This window comes from Myotis lucifugus, unplaced genomic scaffold (genome assembly GCF_000147115.1).
Source record: "Myotis lucifugus unplaced genomic scaffold, Myoluc2.0 scaffold_3566, whole genome shotgun sequence".
Taxonomy (NCBI): Eukaryota; Metazoa; Chordata; class Mammalia; order Chiroptera; family Vespertilionidae; genus Myotis; species Myotis lucifugus.
In genome coordinates, this window is record NW_005874614.1 from 1 (window position 1) to 14,972 (window position 14,972).

General features: G+C 44.1%; 1 pseudogene; it reads left to right on the forward strand.

Moving 5' to 3' along the window:
• Positions 1-4,202: 4,202 nt before the first annotated feature.
• Positions 4,203-7,282, forward strand: LOC102435114 (annotated as a pseudogene).
• Positions 7,283-14,972: the final 7,690 nt, after the last annotated feature.

The window sequence follows — 14,972 nt, forward strand, 5'->3', positions numbered from 1 at the left end:
AAAAAAAAAAAAAAAAAAAAAGAACAAAAATGGGCAATAATCCCCAACAGGGGGCCAAGGCACAGTGCAGACAATCAAAGATTCTCTCTTCATTGAAGTTCTCTCTATTCTCTCCATAATCAATAGAAAAATATTTTCCCCAAACATTTCAATGGGATACCATCTCACACTTGTCAGTATGGCTATCATCAACAAATGAAGAAAGGGCAAATGCTGGAGATTATGTGGAAAAAAAGGAATGCTTGTGCATTGCTGGTGGGAACGTAGACTGGTACAGCCATTGTGAAAAACAGTATGGACCTTATTTGAAATATAAAAATGAAACTCCCATTTGACCAAGTAATTCCCCTTCTAGGAATATATCCCAAGAAATCAGAAACACCAATCAGAAAGCATATATGCACCCCTGTGTTCATAGCAGCACAATAGCTAATATTTGGAAACAGCCTAAATGCCCATCAGCCTAAGTGCCCATCAGCAGATGAGCGGAAAAAATGGTAGTACATCTACACAATGGAATACTATGCTGCTGTAAACAAGAATGAACTCTGACCATTCATAACAGCTTGGATGGACATGGGAGCCTTGGCCTGGAAGATCTGAACATTCCTGAAATGTGGGCTCTGAATGTCATGGATATTGGGGAATATCTGCCACTCTATGGACATCATTTTCCCAATTTTCCGTTGAGGGTTGGGTTCAGAACTGCATAAGCCTGACCTCACAACAAAGGGGCCATGCTCACTCCACCCTGGTGGGTATTGGACAGAGGTGCATGCATGTGGTTCCAATTCTGGGCTCCTTTTCAGACAAAAAATGGCCAAAGGCTCATCTTACCTGCTGAATGTTCACCATCTCCCCCATGCCTCTCCATGTCTGTGCATGATTCCACCAGCAGATCCTTTTCCAGAGCCCACGAGGAGACCTGGGTGCAGCTAGAACCTCAACTTTGAGGACACACCGCTGGGTTCATCTCAGGCTCTGTTGGGCCAAGTATCTTGTTATTTCTAAATACATATTACCCTTCTGGAAAAAGCATGTGTGGGTATCACCGATTTTGTAAAACAAACAAATAAACAAACTAAACACCTCTCCCTATCAGCTGAATTGTGGCAGAGTTTATTAGCAAAGATAGATATTTGCTCATACTGCTATAACATTCCCTAGTTGGAAACAGGTTTTGATTAAAAACAGACATTGGTTAAATATTCCTGCCTTTTGCACAGAAGCTTTACTCTGAAGGAGAAGACAATTAGTTGGATGTGGTTAGGAACAAATAGAGTAGCCCCAGTATCTACAGGGCTCTTAGTGGCTTCTCTTTCTATGATAATTTCACCTGCTCCCAAACTATCAGTGAGAAGGGGAAACACCCATGGATCAACCCTATATTTGTGTGTGTGTGTGTGTGTGTGTGTGTGTGTGTGGTTTGTTTGTTGTTGTTTTTCTACATCCTATTTCAGTTTCCTATCATTCTAACATTGGACAGATTTCTCTACAGGAATTTTCTTGAAAACCTTATTTAGAAATTGTGTTGCATTTGCTGACAAAAACCATTAGCTATATTAATTGAAATCGGTTAGAATAGCCAGGATTACATATTCTAACAGTTAAATGCCTTTGTGAACCCATCCAGGTCATTGAGAAAATCAGGAACAGTTGCTGTTCCTATCCTGCTGAGACGAGCTTTTCTCCAAAGGGAGTTGTTAGAATTCCTTTTCTCATTTTTTCTTAAGACAGTAGGAAGTGATAGTGGAGGGAACTGAAGGGAAAGGAAGAATTGATGGGATAGGGCGAAGGATATAGTGGGGGAGCTCTAGAAGGCGGATCAATGGGGTGTTGGCATTTATTAACTTCAGAAGAGTTCAGAGACAGTCGCTAAAATTTCTAATTCCTTAATTGTTTTTAAAAGAATTTATATGTGCTTCTTAGAATCTCCTGATTTCCAAATCAAGAAATGCTTCCATTCATTCATTCAGTTTAATGTTAGACCTGGCATTTTCCTAATTTTTATTGCATGTCCAAAAATTAATTTAGGCACACAAATAAAACTGCATCTTGGCCATTTTTAGGAGGATATTTTCTAATTAAATCTTCCCATTTCTGTAAAGCACTTGTAAGTAAAAGCTTCCTATCAGGAATATTAGTGAGGGCTGGGATCTGGCATCTCCTGGACTTGGAGGCACAACTTTCCATGTTAATTTTAGGTGTGTTTTGTTGTTGTTGTTTTGTAGTTGTGTGTGTGTGTATGCGGTTTTTCTTTTCTTTCTGATATCTGCAGAATCTGAGCAAATTTTCTAGGATTGTTATTTAATGTAGTTGATCAACAGGTGTTGCTTATGGGTTGAGCTCCATGAGGCTCTCACCCCTCAAATCACATTCAACCCTCTGATGTGCCTCGGTTTATCTCCCTGCTGTCTAAAACAACCAGAGGGTCAGGGAACGGTTGACCAAACCGAATGGGTGCTTCTCCACCAGAACCAGTCACTTTAATTGCAATTCTGTTGAAATTTTGCTTTGGGGCTCCTGCACATCATAAGGAATGACCTCACACTTCCACAGAGATTCTTAGTCCCCTAAGAATACCAAATACTCAGACCAGAGGGAGGACATGACCCTGTATTTTTGGAGCTGATTGAGTTCAACTCTAATTTATATGGCAATGTTTTTTTTTTGCTCCGCCTCTCAGAAATCAATTCCAATAGGAAAGCCACAATTTAAAAACAGCCATCCATTTTTTTCCTACTTTCTTGTCTTAACCTTAGTTCCATCAACCCTTAATCTTAGTTCTATTTGGAGTATTTAAAAATACAGCTCAAATAAATCTAACCCTCTACCACCAGCAAGGACAAAGTCATGGATTTAAGACACAACACACCCAAGTTCATCCAATGGGTGGGGAACCAGCGGTTCAATGGGTCCTTTGTTGAATCCTAAAACCAGGTCCACATATTGGTCATGGGGGAGTTTTTTAAATCCTGACCCACTATGCCAAGTAAATGTTAAAGTATAAAACATTCAAACTTGTGAAGAATTTCAGGAGTTTATTTAAGTCCCACTGTCAACAATTGGCAGGTGAAAATCTCAGGATATTGAGATAATGCTCTCTGGCAGTTTTGCACCTTATTTTATACATTACAATCAAAACAGGAGATGTATGGTGGTAATATGAAAACCAGTGGTGATACATTAGGGTTTCAGAGACATCAAAGTGGGGAATCCTCTGTGACTGGATGAACAATAAAATGACACAGACATCCTTCTTTTACATGGTGGATATAGGATAGTTACAAGTCAACAATGAACTCAGTAACAATACAGGGATTTGTGGTCTCCGCAGAGCATTGCCTATGCTTTGAGGGGTCTGGAAATAGGGAAATTCCTTTGACATTCCAAATTATATGTTATTGTAGATGCCAAAAGGCAATAGACCAGCTCAGTTAAGGTTAAGATTGACCTTTTACAGGGAAGATGCCAGCCTAGGACATGACTACCCACCATAAACTGCTTTTAGTTTAAAAGTTTTCACTTCAGAACATCCTTTGTGATAACATTAGGTCTCTGAGTTGCAAGAACACCACACAGGCCTTCCCAAGCTAGTCAGTGAGCATGTGGTTCCTTTTCACACACACTGTTCTTAGATCACTTGTGCCCCACCTCCTGACAACAGTCACTGAGTGCTTAGGGCAATGGTCGACAAACTCATTAGTCAACAGCGGTAAATATAACAGTACAAGGATTGAAATTTCTTTTGAGAGCCAAAATTTTTAAACTTAAACTATATAGGTAGATACACTGTTATTAACTTAATTAGGGTACACCTAAGGCTTAGGAAGAGCCACACTCAAGGGGCCAAAGAGACGCATGTGGCTCAGGAGTCGCAGTTTGCCAACCATGGGCTTAGGGGATTGGTCTGAACTAAAGCCCCCAACCCACCTGGAAGTTCATAAACTGCCCCTGAGGGAATGTCCCTCCTCTGTCCCAAAACAGGAAGGGAAACTATCACCCTAGAATGCAGAAGGACCTGTAAGTTGTAAGCATATGCGGCTACCTTGCCGTCCACAGTCCTGGTCTCCAAATCTCTCCCCCCACACCCTTGTGCCCAGGTTCAACACACCAATGCCCAAGAACCTGTTTGCTACCCGGGAGTTGGACAGCCCCAGCCTCAGATTTGTTCCCAGGTTGTGCATCTGACCTTAATGAAGATGGTGGTCTTCCAAGAGTTGGAGAAGGACCTCATCTCCATGGTGATTGCCATGAAGCTGCAGAGATCGAACCTCATATCGATGGTGATCACTGTGAAGATGCAGGGCTCCAAGTACATGCTATGGGAGTATGCTGTTCCCCAGTGAACAACTGGAGACAGACTTGGGGCTGACATCACCGCAGAGATTCTCCTCTGAGCAACAGGCCAGGAACTATGCCACCTATGGACCGGACCTGGCTGAGGAGGGCATTGACATGGGGATACTCAAGAATCAGAGGCCATGGATAGTAGGAAAGACGTCCAATATCAGGCCACAAAATATCAAGGACAAATTTGTGGCATGGCTGAGAAAGTTCAAAGTGTTGGAGGAGGCTGTGGACTCGAACAGGACACTGCAGAGCCTGTCCCCGAGTTGGAGTGGGACCTGGACCTTCTATTTAACACACTGCAGAACCCTAGGGACAGTGGCCCAGACATGGAGGATGATAACAGCACCCTCAGCACCCCCAAGCCCAAGCTCAGACTGTTCTTTGGAGGCTTGGCACACTCCAGCTCAAAGACAGAGATGGAAGCAACCACAGGACCCGGAGCCAATAGAAAAACATGTGGGCCCTCTGGCATCAAAAAGCGCAGTGAAAGTGTCTCAGACTCGGTGGCCCATAGCACCCCTTCCCCAAAGTCGCCTGAATCTGGACTTCCTCCATGTCTAGCCAGTCCACTCACAGTGAGGACAGTGCCATGCAGGCCGGCCCAAGACCAAGTCTACAAATGAATACTCTAAGGAGGAATATGAGAGCTTCTCTGAGCTGGAGGCCAGTGAAGATGCCGCCCATGGGTAGAACCTGGATCAGGAAGCAGTGACTATTGAAAGTCACAACAAGGTCCATGACAAGCAGAAAGTAGTGGCTTGGCTGAGCAGGGCCCAAGTGTCAGAGGAGGACCTTGACCCTGAGCAGGACCTCACAGATCATGTCCCCGAGTGGAGGAGGACCTGCACCTTCTGTCTAACATGCTGGAGAACCAGTGACAGTAGTCCAGACAGGGAAGAAGATGATAGCCTTCTCAGCACCACCAAACCCAAGCTCAGGCCATACTGGGAAGGCCTGTCACATTTCAGTTCAAAAATGGACATGGGGAGCATCCATGGTGCCCACAACCATGAAGAGCTTCCGAATCCTAGCAGGTTTCACTGAGGGCTAGTGTGTTGGCCCACAGAGTAAAGGGCCCGGGGTTCAAATCTGCTCATGGGCACTCCTGTCTCAATTATAGTCTTGATCCCCAGCTCTGGTCATGGCACATGCAGGGGGCAAGCAATCCATGTGTCTCTCTCACATCGATGCCTCTCTCCCTTTCTATCTCTTGCCCTCCCATTAACTTTCTCTAAAAAATTAGTGGAAAAATAACCTCTGGTGAGGGTTAACAAAACAAACAAAGCAAAACAAATGAGCCTCTTAGTCCAGCTGAAGTGCCCAAGAAGACCAAGCTCAGGCAGCAATAGCCAAGGGACAATGTCTCCCACTTAGAGCCCCAGAGCATGCCCACCCAGGAGGGCACCCAACACCGCCCAAGGACAGTCCCGTGGGAGACCTCAGCCCTGGACATTTTCACCGGGAAGCTGCTGCCCAGTAGGCGCATCACCAAGACTGAGTCTCTCATCCCCTCCACCAAGGCCAAGGGGAAGCATCCCAGCCACCATGGTTGGGCAGGTACCTGATGGAGTGGCAGAGGGCACAGCCATAGAACAAGTGAGCCAAGAGCCCAGACAATGAGCATGCACAGACCCAGGGAGCCAGCTGCAGACCCCCAGGAAGACCACGTACAACCAGCTGAACCACATCCTCATCTCTGATGACCAGCTGCCAGAGAGCATCATCCTTGTCAACACCTCTGATTGACAGAAGCAGTTCCCCTAGAACACCCTGCAGGGGCAAATGCTGCCTGTGCTGTGCACCTGCTTCATGGCTGACATCTTGGCCTTCAGCTCCATCATCTGGCAGATACAGAGATACTGTAACAATAATTCCTAGCCCCTGAAGCCAGTGAAGATCCTGGTGGCAGGAGCACAGCACTACTTCATCACTGTGCTGAGGGTCTTCCTGGAGTTACTCTCCTACAAGATGCTCAACTGGCTGGGCTATGTGCACTTCCTGGTCATCCTGCTGGGTTCCAACCCTGTGGCCAGGTACCTGGGCTCTATTAATTACCGCTACACCAACTTCTTCCAGGACCTTGCCTGGTGGGACCTGATCCACAAGCTGGAGGCCCATAGCACCATACAGGACACACTGGACATTGTGACGAGAATCACACAGTACATCACAGGGACAACTGGGCCTCCCAGCTGCCCATCAAGGAAGCCCTGCTCTTCTACAAGCAGAAGAGCCCCAATGAGGAGTCCTTATATTTCATTCTTTTCAGGGAGACAGGTGAAAGTTGGGATAGTGCAACAGTCCTCAGGCACGTCGGGAGACTCAGATGATGGGCCAACTTGGGCTGCAGCATGCTTTTATCCTTCCCTTTATCTCTACCTCTGTTCAACAATGAGGCTTTGTCATCCCACTCATCTTGTCAGTGAGTGGGGCATGTCCTCCCCCAGCCAGGGCAATGGCGCCAAGCTGATGGAGGGGCAGGTGGATTACTGGACAGCAGCCCAGCCCACAGACAGGAAGAGAGACTCGAGGAAGAAAGACCTGCTTACCGCCAACAACACCCTCAAGTGCACCTTCCAGTCTCTCCAGGTCAGCAGGCTGCCCAGCATTGGCCAGGCCAATGCAACACCCACCATGTACATGGCAGTATTCACCAAGGAGAAGAAAAAGAAGGTGCTGTTTTTGCCCAAGAAAACCAAGGACAAGGTCATGGAGTCCAAAATCCAAAAGCCAGTGCCTGGATGGCATAAGCCACCTGGTCTGCAGGGCAAAGAATCAGGAGAACAATCTGCGGGTCCTCATCAAAGGTGTGGTGTGGAATGAAGTTCTTCCAGCTGGCAGCCCAGGGTCCTTCCGCATCCAGCACTTCCCCATCTGCATCTCCAGACATTCTGACTCCACCTTCCAGCCCTGCCTGTGGCCCTGCTGAATCCATGCACGGGAGGGCCCACCTGCTTTTCTGTTAACCTATCAGTTTAGTACAGAAACTGACCCTGGAAACACAAAGAGAAACCTTCTTAAGTACAAATGTGCTCACAACCCGGAAGCTACTGTGGGGCTCCCATTGGGAGCCCCAACTGCCCTGCTGATTAACCAGAACTCTCTGGAGGTCAGGCGGGCAGTGCTGAGCTGGAGAATCATGGAAGGTGAGTTTTGGCCTCAGGATCCCTATCACTTCCAGCGAGAAGGGTTCTCCCTTCTCCACCTGCCCTTCCTGGAAGCCAGGACTCTGCCTCCACAGGACTCAGAGCTGTTGGTCAGATGCCAAGGACTGGCCTCCCATTGTGAGCATCCTGAGCAGAACATGGAGGCCAGTCAGCCCAGCCCCGGGCCCCAGCTGCCAACCTGCCAAGTGTCCCCATACCATCCACTCGTGCTTCCCTAAAAAAATACCTGTGTGGTGCAGACCCCCGGGCACACCGGCTAGCAAGGGTGGGCAAACTTTTTGACTCCAGGGCCACAATGGGTTCTTAAACTGGACCGGAGGGCCAGAACAAAAGCATGGATGGAGTGTTTGTGTGAACTAATATAAATTCAATGTAAACATCATTACATAAAAGGGTACGGTCTTTTTTTTTTTAGTTTTATTCATTTCAAACGGGCCGGATCCGGCCTGCAGGCAAGAGTTTGCCCACGGCTGGCTAGACAAACTGGTGCAATACCAGCTGCGCGCCTTTCTGAAGAGGGACTCTGCTTTCGCCCTCGTCTTTCTGTGTTATCACAGAACATTTGTTGCAGCCAACAGGTGTGGGTCCAAGTATTTACCAGGTGAGCACCCTGTCCCTGCACAGCACAGTGGTCACTCGGCCCCCTACTTGATGGGAGTCTTCAGGGCATTTCAAGTCTGTGAGTGCTTGTGCCTCTATACATGGGGTGAACCTAGGGCCAAGCTCACAGGTTTATTGTAGAAACTCAGTTGGGTCCTCCCTGGAAAGTGCTCTCTGGGTACCTGGGCAGTGGAGAGGTCTGCTGCACGGGCTGTGGTTGAGCTCATTGGCCATTTTCTCTGCCTCGTGACAAAGCCTCAACCTCATCTGTGATTCTCCACGAAGCCTTGGGCTAAGCTCTTTTCTCCTTCGATACAGAGATTGGAGATTCTATGAGAGATCCGTGTCCTGGGTGAAGGCGGAACCAAAAATCCCAGAAGTGAACAATGTGTCCCCATGCTAAGTTTATTCTTGACTAAAAGAATACAGAAAATTGTGGGGGGAAATCTAAAATACTAGATAGGGTCAGTACTGTGTAGTGGATGAAGGTAGGTGAATGAAACACAGGAGGGCATGTAAAAGAGCTTGTCTTGCTGAGGAAAATATCGATATGTGTAAGAAACCACACGGATAGTTTAACTGCATGTATTTTAAGTTAAGGGAAAGTATCCTGTCTTGCAAAATAGAATGCATTAATTTTAAACCTGCCTCCAGAAATAGGAGCTGATAAATGAGAAGCAATAAATGATTTTTTAAAAATCAAATGAAAATTTGACAAATGGAAGTTATTGTTTGCTTTGTTATACATATTATATTAGACTAACAGATAATACCCAGACGTTTAAGCAAAATAAATCATTACCACATACTACGCCACATAGGAAGTCTCCATAAATTCCAAAGAATATATCTATGTTTGTTCTCCATTGATATATTCGTGAACCATCATGCATGATGCCTATATGTTCTCTAACCATAGTGCACTAAGGTAAAAAGTTAATAATAAAGGATAGCTTTAAAATTGCCAAATATCAGTATACTTAAGAAGATACAAGTGAAGCTGAAGTGAAGTATATTCTACATAAACATTGAGTCCAAAAGAAATCATGAGTGAAATTATGGAATACTCACAAATAAAAAACAACAAAGAAAAGCTGGACATCAAAAGCAGCCATAAAAGACAGAGCTTTTGTTTTAAATAGACTTCTAAGGAAAGAATTACAGCTGGGAAGAGAGATCTAAGTATCCAAATAGTAAATTAGAGAGAGCAACAGAGTGACCTTGAAGAAACCAGGAAGGGGGAAAACATAAGGGAAGACATCAGTAAAACAAAGAATTTCAAAATAGCCTTCAACAAACTGGAAAACTGCTTCTCTATAAATATTGGTAAAACAAACACATTTCTAGCCAGACTGACCAAGAAACAGAGAAAAATGCTATGCACATAGTTCCAACAAGTGAGGTGAAACGGACCAATTCCTGGGAAGAAACAAACTGTACAACCTTCCACAAGAGAAAGTGATGCCCTGACTAGTCTATTGAAGAAGTTGAATTAGTAGTTAAAGCATCTAAGGAAGGGCATCCAGGCCCAGGTTGTTCACTGGAGAATTAAACAGAATAAATGAACAGACACTTCACCAAAGAGGCTATAACATGTCGCATGAGCACTTGAAAAGTTAAACATCGTAAAACATTAGGAAAAGGTTAATTAAAACACAAGGAGAGTAACTAAAATACAAGACTGTGATAACACTTGATGCTGGGGTGGATGTGGAAAAACTCACTCATACAGTGCTGGTGGGAATGTAGACTACTACAGCCACTGGGGAAAGTAGTTTGGTTGTTTCTTATAAAACTAAACATGCAACTACCACACAACCCAGGAATTGTACTCCGGGGCATTTATCCCAGAGAAATAGAAACTTTCATCCACTCAAAAACCTGAGCACAAATGTTGATGGGAGCTTTATCTTAAAACTTGCAAGCAATCTCGGAAATCCCTTGTTGGGATTAATACCTAGAGTTTATAAGAAATGTCTGTCACATAAAAATGGGTAGAGTATAGGAAAAGGGAATTTCATAAAGGGAAACCCATAACGTTAACAAGATATGAAGAGATATTAAATTTCACTTGTAGTAAGATATGAAGAGATGTTAAATTGTACTTGTAGTCAGAGAAGTAAAGAGGTGCTCTTTACACCAGTCTGCATGACAGAATAGACTGTGATGATTTGAAGGTTTGGTGAGGCTATGGGACAAATGGGAACATGATGGGCTGTGATGGGAGTGTAATCTAGTACAGGCACCCAGGAGGTACTTAGAAAAATTAAATATGCTCTTATATATTTGAATATTCATATATATAATTTTGTGAGGTCAGGAGAGCATGAAGAATCACTGTAGGAGAACCTATAACATAGGACTCTCAACCTCAAGCTTGAAGTGATCACTTTTTGAATAACATTTCCTCGGCTGGGACACAGACGGAAAACCAGGCCTTCTGTGTCAAAATATAACCCCTCTGAGTCTAAGAGCATAAAGCTGGTTCTTCTGATCAGTGTCACTGGTGGGAATGGACCACTGGAAATATTTGCTAGAATAGATAGCAAAGAGGCACCTGGAATAAGTGGGTTCCCAAACATTATCCTGTCACTTCCATCTCAGAAATGTCAGCCTTTTTATGAGTATTTTCCCACTGACATAAACATCCTCACACGAAGTTAATTGCACGGTATATGTCTAACAAATTCATGTGACATGATGAAATGTGGCAAAATGCTGTGATGGAGCCAAAAAAAAAAAAAAGAAAATGCATCATCTGTGTACTTTCTTCCGTTGTTTTTTGCAAGTAAAACAATAACACAGGGAAAACAGACAGACAAAAGTATCACTCTAAATGTACATAGAGCCACATGAATATTTTCTGTAATTTTTAAAGTGTGACTATTAAGGATTAAATTTAAAAAATAAAATATATGTAGAATAAATTGTGATCACCTGTGTTACTACTAAATCTTAAAATGCTGCCATTGCCTGTGTGTCTTTAAATAGGACATTAGGGTGACAGTTGGGAGACAGTTGAACTCCTGATTCCATCCCAGTTTTTCCTTCCCCAGAGCTACTTACCATCATCCACTTTGTGCTTGTCCCTAAGTAGGTTTCTATAATTTTACTCAAAAGTTGTGTACACACAAGTTAACTTAGTGTTGATTTTGCATTTTTGAAATTTTATTTCAATAGCATCATTCAGAATGTATTCTAAAACTTGCTTTTTCACTCAAATCATGCTTTGAGATTTGTCCACATTGCCACACATACTCCAATCCATTACTTTTACTGCTTTACTAGGCATTTACTATGATGACTTTATTCTCCTGTTGAAGGACATTTAGGTTATTTCTAGATTTCCACCACCATAAGCAATGCTGAAATGGACTTTCTGGTATCCTTCATGGGCACGTGAATGAAGCTTCTCTAGAGTATGTTGCTAAGAATGAATTTCTAGAAGGAAGGCCATCCACACCTTAGGTTTCACTAGTGGGTGCAACTTTACTGCCTGATTCAGCCATGCCCCCTCCTAGCTGCTGTGATTGTTGGCTGCTCATGGCTCCTGAAGGCCCTTTCCCTATCTAGAGGGGGTAGGTGCTCCCCCTCCCGTGCCCTGGGACATAGGCTCAGCCAGAGGCCAGTAATGACTGGCACTGGGTAGACAAGCCTGGCTCCTTACCTCCCATGGGACTCACTCAATGGGTACAATTCCTCTTCCAGATCCCCTCTCAAGACCAGGCTGAAAGTAATCTGCTGAGTCCACATCTCTGCTCACCTCCCTCCATCTTCTTTTTCTGAGGTCATTCCTTCACTAAACTCTGTCCCACTTCCCAGGAGTCACTGCTTGCAGGGAACCTGGCCCAAGATGACTAATATTGCCAAAGTCTCTCCAAAAGGGTTGCTCCAATGTCCACAGTTAGGAGAGGCTTGAAGGCTGAGAAAGAGAAAGCTCTTCCTAGAGATGAGGTGGGGGAGGGGGAGAAGGCAAAGGTGCTGAGATGAAAGAGCTTTGTGAATTCAGCAAACTGAATGAAAGCCAGTGTGGCTGAAGTGTGGGGAGCAGAAGAAAGAGAAGGACACTGGTTGAGGTTAGAGATGTATGTAGGAGCCGAGAATTAGACCTCATAATTGGTTTCCAATTTTTTTCTAATTGTAATAGGAAGTTTTTGAAAAGCTTTAAGCAGAAAAGTGATAGGGTTCCATTTAGACTAAAAAAATTCATCTGTGTATAGAGAGAATGGTTTGGGAAAAGATAAAAGAAGCAGGGATTTGAGTATTTACACAGCAAGGAGAGTGGATCACAAAAATTAGTGTCAACATAGAAAGTAAGAAACATAATGGAATTTTTCACACAACTCTACGTGTGTCTATAAAACACACAGACATACAAAGACATAAATTATTCAAGCATACATGCCAATTTTCAAGTGGCTACTATGTAGAGGGAGAGGAAGGAAATGGAGATTGGGTGTAATAAGAGACCATACAACCTGGACATTGTTTTGCAAGGAATGGTGGTGAGGAGGTGTCATGAAATGAGGCATGTGATTTATGGAGCCCTGAACCAAGAAAACCAAAATCGAAACAACAGCAACGACCCACCTCCCTACCCATTATTTTCCTTTGTCCTGTGGACACCCACGTCTGCGATAGGGAACAGGTTTTCTGAGAGACTTGCCAAATAATCCAACTTTTACCCACTAAGTAGGTTGAACTGAATGGCAGAGGCCTTCCTAGTGAATAATGCAGCATCTGAGTCAAGGAACCTGGAGGCAAGGGGAAGCAGAACCTCACTGGAGCCTCATTAGTAAGGTCACAGATGGGGCAGTCTCATGCCTGACCTGGTGGGTGCTCCTGATGCTCCCTCTCAGCCTAGTTCCTCCTTTCCGTGGGGCTCCATGATCCCAGGTTTTCTCTCTGGGATCAGAGATAATCCAGGGTAACATGTCTTGTTATTTCCCATTTGCACCAGTTTATGACCTGGTCCCAGGAGATCTGGGGACCAAACTTCCACCATGTCTGGTCGCTCTGTGCCTAGGTGCCCAGGGCAGGAGTAGACACCAATTCGGTATCAATAAATGCCTGTGGATCAAAAGTTATTGCTTGAATCCTTCCTTGATTGGGGGCAAGGACCTTGGGATTTCCCTCTACGTTTTTTCTTCAAGTGCCCAGAGAAGCACATGGCATGCTCTGCAAATGCATTTGTCAGTTGGTGTTCAAAGGGTTTGATGAGGTGGTTTCTTTGTTTTCCAGTCTGGCCCTGAGAGACAAAATCTCAGTAGATAGAATAGAGTGGATGCTGGCTTTATCCAATGGCCTGCTTCTCTGAGGTGCTCTAGAGCCATATTCTTAGACACTGTTCAGGGCGATCCAACACCCAATGTTACTTACTGAGCAAGCTCTTTGGAGGGTAGTAGTTTCTTAGTGATTCATATCTGAGTGAGGAGCTTGGAGGATGCCAATCCTTGCTGAAGGCTTAGCCACATGATCTCCCTTTCGCCACACAGTACTCATGTCTTCTGGGCCCCAAGACCTTGACTTAGCCCTTGGGACATTGAAAAGAAAGAATAATTCTTACCCAGGAGAAGTCCAGGATCTCAGCCCACTGAGAAACAGAAGTAAAATCACCTCAAATCCCATCACCCAGAGACAATCACATGCTACATATTAGTATATTTGTCCCTAGGACAGTGGTTCTCAACCTTCCTAATGCCACAATCCTTTAATACAGTTCCTCATGTTATGGTGACACCCAATTTCATTGTTGCAAATTCAAAATAACCAAAGCATAGTGATTAATCACAAAAACAATATGTAATTATATATGTGTTTTCCAATGCTCTTAGGCGACCCCCGTGAAAGGGTCATTCGACCCCCAAAGGGGTCGCGACCCACAGGTTGAGAACCTCTGCTCTAGTATTTTCCTGTACATGTTGACATAGTTTCCATCTTGTCATTCTTATCTCACAAGAAATGTCTGTTGCCCATAAACATGCTGCAGACCGTACTGCTTGAGAGTCCTTTCTACTTGACAGAGCAAGTCCCCTTCCTATATTCTTTTCAACTGTTTCTTGATTTGTTTGCATATTTATTTTTAGATAAAATTTAGAACAGTGTTTCTTTCCCCAAAATCCTGTTATAATTTTTACTTTAAACTAGAGGAGGCCCCCCGCCTACCACAGTGCAAGGAGACACCCCACGGGCTGCCATGGGAGTTGGACCGGACCCGCGCTGGAGGCGGCCAGGACCCGAGCCTGACTTCCACCCCAGGCCTCCCCTGCCCCCTGCCTGTGTCCTCTCTGGCTTGGGCAGGTGCCCCTGTGTCTGTCTCAGTCTCTGCTCCGAGACTCACCTGTGAAGGCAACATTCTCCTGTCTGGTTGTGACCCTTTAAAGTGTCCCGACCTAATTTCATATTACCTCTCTCTCTCTCTCTCTCTCTCTCTCTCTCTCTCTCTCTCTCTCTCTCTTTGTCTCCCTCTCCATATATATATACATATATATATATATATATATATATATATATATATATATATGTGTGTGTGTGTGTGTGTGTGTGTAAATTTTAGATTAATTCAGGAGAGTATGTGCCTTTGCAATATTTTTCTATCCAGAAATGAGTAATTTCATGCATTTAAGATTAAATGGAGAAATAGAGCTTTGGAAGGCCCTGGGCAATTTCTTTTAACATCTTACAGTTTTAGAGGATTATGTTGATGTTACACATTGTATTTCCACTTGATGATTGTTTACATACATATGTATTTATAATAGTAATGGGCAATATATATTGAGTGCCAACCACATGCCAACTCTTTAGGTTAAGCACTTTATTATTCAATTTTATCCTTGCAACTCATTTTTC